Source organism: Globicephala melas, chromosome 10 (genome assembly GCF_963455315.2).
Source record: "Globicephala melas chromosome 10, mGloMel1.2, whole genome shotgun sequence".
Taxonomy (NCBI): domain Eukaryota; kingdom Metazoa; phylum Chordata; class Mammalia; order Artiodactyla; family Delphinidae; genus Globicephala; species Globicephala melas.
In genome coordinates this window covers 58,740,023-58,746,740 of record NC_083323.1, presented here as the reverse complement: position 1 = coordinate 58,746,740, position 6,718 = coordinate 58,740,023, and positions in this window count along the sequence as shown.

Sequence of the window (6,718 nt, the reverse complement as noted above, 5' to 3'; positions counted from 1 at the left end):
GAGTAGTGTGGTGGCTGCCGGGGGCTGGGAGGAATAGGGGGTTGTTGTTCCACTGGGTGTGCAGTTTCTGTTTAGGAAGATGGAAGAGTTTTGGTGATGAATGGTAGTGACAGTTGCACAACACGTGAATATACTTAGAGCCGCTGAACACTTAAAAAAATGGTTAAAATGGTAAATTTTGTGTTATGTATACATAATTTTTTAATTTTATTTAACATAATTTTTTATTGAAGTATAGTTGACTTACAAAGTTGTGTTAATTACTGCTGTACGGCAAAGTGATTCAGTTATACACGTATATACATTCTTTTTTTATATTCTTTTCCACTATGGTTTATCATAAGGTATTGAATGTAGTTCCCTGTGCTATACAGTAGGACCTTGTTGTTTATCCATTCTATATATATAAAAGCTTGGGGAATTCCCTGGCGGTCCAGTGGTTAGGACTCTGTGCTTCCACTGCAGGGGCCACGGGTTTGATCCCTGGTCGGGGAAGTAAGATCCCTCATCGAGATCCCTTGATGAGGCCAAAAAAAAAAAAGTTTCCATCTGCTAAACCCAACCTCGCACTCCATTCCTCCCCCGGCCCCCTCCCCCTTGGCAACCGCCAGTCTGTTCTCTATGTCCCTAACACAATTTTTTAAAAGAGAATGGCCTACCCCTCTAGCCTGGGAAGTAGGCATAGAGCCCTGTGTACCTCTGAGTGGGGAGGAGGCTGACCTCAGACTTGGCCTTCACATCACATCCTTCAGAGCTTTCAGCACCAACTCCAAGTGCTAGTGTCCAGAAATGCCACCAAGCCGCCTGATTAGCTCAGGCTTCTGTCCCTTCAGCGCCTGGCACTGGCTGGTGGTGGGTGAGTGGGGTGGGCTTGTCCCCTGCCCACACAGCAGAGCCAGGCTGCCCTCTAGCTCTCCAACCAGGGCCAGCAGCAGGGCATGGGGGCCTCAGGTGTCCCAAGCAAGGGTGGTTGCCATCTGAGAGCATGTAGGCATCGGCCAGACCCAGTGCAACACACAGTAGCTTGTAGCCAGCGCCCAAGCCTCCCAAAGCTCAGATCCGTACAGAGTCCAGCCCCTGCTGCAGACACCTTCCCTCCACTCAGCAGGACCCCTGCCTGAGCCCCACTGGGAGGGGCCGGCTCAGAGATAAGACGCAGGTGCCCTGGTAGTAGAGGCCCCAGTGAACTGGGAACTTCTACCTGCAGAAGACCTTGGGGGCAGGGGAGCATGGTAGAGGAGCCAGGAGGCATGGGGAAGGAGAGGAGGAAAGAGAGGGAAGAGTTGAGGAGGGTTGGAGAGGGACACAGAGATACAGGAGCAAATAGAGGAGAGTGGAAGACAAGGGAGAGGTTGCGGGATAGGAGAGGGGAAACAGACATGAAGGAGGGGGTGGAGAGAAAGAAGAGGAGGAGACACGGATGGGAGAGAGAAAGGAAAAGGGTGCATCTCTACACTGGGGAAGGTAGGAAGGGTGATGCTGGGACTTAAGGTCAAGAGGTTGGGTCTGAATTGGGGGCCTGAGATTTCAATCCAGAGGCCCCAGCTTTAGATATGAGGGAGGCATGGGTGCTTGATAGCAGCTCCCAGAGGGCAGGGTTAGATCAAAACAAGGGCAAGGTTGGAGATGTTCTGATTGTTGGAGTCTGTGGGCATAGAGAGGGGCCTCCAGTCACAGCGCACCATAGTACCCAGGAGAACATCATCACTGCCAAAGTCAGCTTACCTCCTCACTGTGAGGAAAGTAAGGCCCAGAGAGATGAAGCCACCGACTCAGCCACCACCTGCAGATGAGAACCAGGGTCTTGACACACCAGCTCCGGGGCTGGGTGCACCACGTTCGCCGTCAGCATCAGCGCCCTGAGGTCAGAAGCCTTGGTGAGAGGCACGTTCTCCCCCATGTGAGTGGGTGACTTGGACCAAACTCTCGCCCTCCCTGAGCCTCAGCTTTCTGCCACTTAGGCAGGAGGGAGACTACTCCCTCACCTCACAGGGCAGTTGGGAGGATCAGAGGGGAATGAAGGGGATCAATTTTGTTACCTTAAGAATGATAAAGTCTTGATCATACCCTGTTTTTAGACTCATGGGAGTTACGATGATTTCGCTTTGAGAAATGTCTGGACGCCGCCCCACTTGAGATGGCCAAGGAAAGGGTTGGGAGGGACAACCCAGCCTCCTTTAGGTCCTACTCAACTTGGCCTTGGCCCAGAGTTCCAGCTCCAGCTCCACCCCAGCCCCGCTGCCAGGCTGCATCCTCAGCTCTCCCCCCACATTCTTACCCATTTCTTTCACTGCTCCTGGGGCCCCCAGCCCCTGACCTCTGGCCACTCCTTCCCCCTACCCTTGCCTGACTCCTGTCCCAGCCTCCTCCCAGCCTGTGTCACTGTTACAACAGGGTCAATGCAGACGCCCAGCTGGTGACGGGGCAGGAGAGGCAGCTGCAGCCCCTGGCCTTCCATGCACCACCTGGGCCAGGAGCTCGGCTGCTGTGTGGGTCTGGACCAGGACCTGGTCGGGAGCGCAGTGGTCTCCACCTGAGAGTCAGCACAACTAGAGTATCTCCTGAGAGGTAGCACACAAGAATACGGGAGAGGGACTTCCCTGGCAGTCCAGACTTCGCCTTCCAGTGCAGGGGGTGCGGGCTCCATCCCCGGTCGGGGAGCTGGGACCCCACATGCCTCGCGGCCAAAAATCAAAACGTGGAACAGAAGCAATATTGTAACGAATTCAATGAAGACTTTGAAAAAATGGTCCACATCAAAAAAAATAATAATAAATCTTTAAAAAAAATAAATGAATCTGCGAGAAAGGAGAAAGAGGCAATGCGGGGCGGGGTGGTTAGCCCAGGTTTCTGTTCCTTGGGGCTGGATCAGCACATCTACCAGGGGTTTGAAGTCCCTAGAGAAGCAGACTTTGTGCTCAGACCTCTCCTCTTCTTTGACCAACAGCTGGAATAGTGGTGCCTCCTGCCAGCATAGTTGGGCCAAGGGGCCAGCCTTGGCCACCGCCCCCAGCAGGACCCCACCACAGGCCTGGAGAAGGAGCAACAGGAAAGAAAGACAGGAAGAGGTGGGCAGGCCTGGGGAGACCGAGAGTGAAGGTAGAAAGAGGGCACACCCAAGGACTGAGAGGGCTGGGCCTGCCCTGAGAACGTAGGGGGAGCGGATGGGGGCAGGGGCACTGGAGGAAGATGTGAGTCCTAGTGATTCTCCACTTGTATCCCACCCACCTCCACCCCCTCCCTCCAAAACGCTAAGTCTTTGGCTCCCTCTTCCCAACTTCCAACTTCTCCTAGAGGGCCTCGAGGTTAAAGAGGTTAACAGGCCTGCCCGACAATCCAGGCAGGGTAATTATAGGGTTTAGAACAGTGATGTGGGAGAGGATGGTAATTACACAGGGAGGTTCTCTCTGAGGGCTTCAGGGTTTGTGGGCAGGGACCTGGGAGGGGCCCATTCCACAAACAAACTCTCCCCAGCCCAGAATAGCCTCCCCACACCACGTTCCCTGAGGCTCCTGCTGGGAGGGCCAGGAGGGGAAAGCCCCTCCTAGGGAAGCCCCCCTTCCCAGCTGCTTCTCAATGGCCCAGCCTTTCCCCTCCTTGGAAGGACCTGCAGTGCCAGGGAATGAGTCCACTGACCCTAGTAATAGGGTCTTTAGGAGGACGAAGCAAGAAGAGATGGGATTAGAGGTCATGAGTTACTGCCCACTAAGCCCAGCTCTGATGGACAAGGCAGTTTTGGTGCATGGTAGCAGTGCAGGATAGCAGGAGCCCCTCCTCCTCACAGTGGCTCCCAGTGCTGGGGTCTGCAGCTCTGAAAGTGGTCCAGGTGTCTCTGGCCTCGGACCCTGGTGACCAGCTCCTGGGACCTGCAGTTCCTTTTCCTGAGGATGTAACATAAGGGACCCTCTACCCAGGGCTACACAAGCACCTCTTGCCTACAGCAGCTCTTGAAACCTCATCCCTGCTTCTCTCCCAGCAGCTCACACCCTTCAAAGCTCAGTGCCTCCCTTACGCCCCAACCCACATTTGCTATGAACCAGTCAGGACCTTGAAGGAGGCGGGCCTGAAGGTTGCCTGGGTAACACCGGGAGAGGGGCACCCTTGGCAGGAAGACAGTTGCCTGGGAGACCAGGGCAGTGGGCGGGGCCCCAAACCCTGGTTAGCTAGTGTTGTGATGAGGAAGGATCTAAATGTCCACATCTCTCCAAATTCCTTTTCCTTAAAGCCAGCAGGGTCCCCTCCTCGGGGCTGGGTCTAGGGCAGCTGGAAGTCGGAAGCTCCTGAAAGAGACCTCCCAAGGTTTACCTACAACTCAAGGGAACCCAACAGTACCAAGCCTGAGGGAACTCAAGGAAAGAGGCAAGATCTAGGAGGGGGTGGAGCGAGAAACAAGGCTTAATACTTTATGATATAGAACTTCTTGGACTAGAAATCTAAAGTGAAAATACACAAAGTATGCAAAAAAAAAAAAAGTCGTTTTAGACCCACCTCCAAGCAGAAATTCCAGATTCGACCACCAGATGGCAGTCTTGCCCACTCATTGGATTAAATGCAGTCCTGTAACCCGCGGGAGGAAGCCAGGAGGCAGAAAATCCTTTCTGTCTCACAAGTTCCAGACTCTTGCTCTCTAGTATTTGGCAGGTACCCATAACTCCTTATGGCCATAAATATACAGTTTTCTTTCCCTAACCTGGCTCTGACCAGAGCCAGTGAGCAGGGTTCATTCATTCTTTATTCAAAGCCGTTAAGGAATACTTTGGTGAAAAAAGCTCCCGCTCTCTTGGGTCTCACAGTGTGAGGCTGATAAGTTAGGTAGTAGTAATGACTAATTATCTCATTTAGAACTGTGTGTCAGGCAGTTAATCTTCATAACTTTATGAGAGAGGTACAGTATTGTTATCTCCACCTTACAGGTGAGGAATCTGAGGCATAGAGCCAAGTTCACACAGCCAGAAAAGGGGGAGAGCTCTGGGGCTTGATCCCAGGCAGCCTAGTTTGAGTCTAGAAGCTATGTGATTAACCTCCATGACACACAGGATGGTGCAGGTATAGCTAGGAGTAGCATCTACTCTAGTCTTGGGAGTCAGGAATGGACTCCTGGAGGACATGTCCAGAATCTCATCTATACTGAGACCTGAAGAAAGAGTAAGTTGGGGGGGCGGAGGGAGGGAGTGGAGGTAGGAAGGGGAGTTGTTCAAGAAGAGGAAACAACTTGTGCAAAGATTCGGAAATGATCAAGAGAAAGAGGGTGAAGGCTACATCCAGATTTTTGACCTGGGTGATTGTCATTCACTAAAACGATACAGAGCAGGATGGGGGCACAGTTCAGGGGAGAGAAGTTCTCTGTTTACCATATTTAATCTATGATATTTGAGGGTGTGTCCAGATGGCGATATCAAGGAGGCATCTGGCCCCTGAAAAAGGGGGCCAAGTCTTACTTACCTTTGCATCTCTCATAGACCTGCCGCTAGCTACATGTCTGGTAGGGAAGTGAAAGCTGGGCCACCTCCTCTGAGGGAGAAAGAGGTGACACCACCTCTGCTCTCAAGGAGTTTGCAATTTTGCTGAGGAAATGACATCAGAGAAACATTTTGGAGAACAGGATATGCCAGAATATGTGGTGAAGGTAATCCCTGCTCTGGGAAATCAGAAAGGAAAGCAAATAATCATGAAAAAGAAGCCCATGAAGGCCACGATTAATTGATTGTTGTATAATCCTCACAGCCAGTTGAGGGCAAGCAATGTGATCCTATTTTATAGATGAAAAAACTTGATGAAATGTTGAGATGCTCGTGTCTTGGAGGGAACCAGCTGTCTAAGTTTTTTGTTTTTTTTTGCTTTTTTTCATTCTGCTGCAGTCTTAGTTCTTGCTCTCCATGGAATGGATCATCTCTTCAAAGCTCCCCAGCTTGGTCCTCCTCATCCCTACCCAACCTTCTTCCTTCACACCTGGACCCCCAGTTTCTAATCTCATTCCACTCCAGCTCCCCAGATCAACTCTGTCCTTACACCCAGTGCTCCATCTAATGCAAAGTGGAAACCAATGTCTCTCTGTTCTGCCTGAGAAGCCCAATAACGTTCATCCACGTATTCAGTAAACATTGTGTGTGCCAGGAAGCAAGCAAGATCTGATCTGATCCCCTCAAATATTTTCAATCTACTGGTTATTTGTCTGTTGACCTCTAGGTCTTTAGACTCAAGAAATCAGCCTGAAGAAACTGAGGTCTGGGAAGAGGTATGCAGAACCAGAAGAAGTTAAGCACTTCAGGAGCATTTTAATACCTTGGCACTCTTATACTCTGCCCTCTGGCTGTACCCAGGGTTACACCTGAAGACTAGGGCTTGTCCTACATCTGGGTTTCTCCCCTTGAGACTTACGTTCTCCAACTAAGGCATCTGAAGGCAGACCTCTCTCTCATCCTCACCCCTGCAACTACAAGCCCCTTCTCAGACTTCCAAGACCCTGCAGATCCAAAAATCCAGAGGTCCAGATTCCTCTGCAAGCACAGTGGTCTCTGGCCCTGTTTCCTCGCACTCCTCCCCTAGTGGTCCCCAGTTCCTGCCTTTTCCAGCCTACTGACTCCCTTATCCCCTTATCAACCCTCAGTTTCAAGTACACGTTCTTCCCAGCTCTAAGTCTTCCTCTGGTCTCAGGGCTTCCCACCAGCTCTCCACCTTCTCAGATTGTCCCTGGTCTCTTCTCCTCCTATTCTTCCTC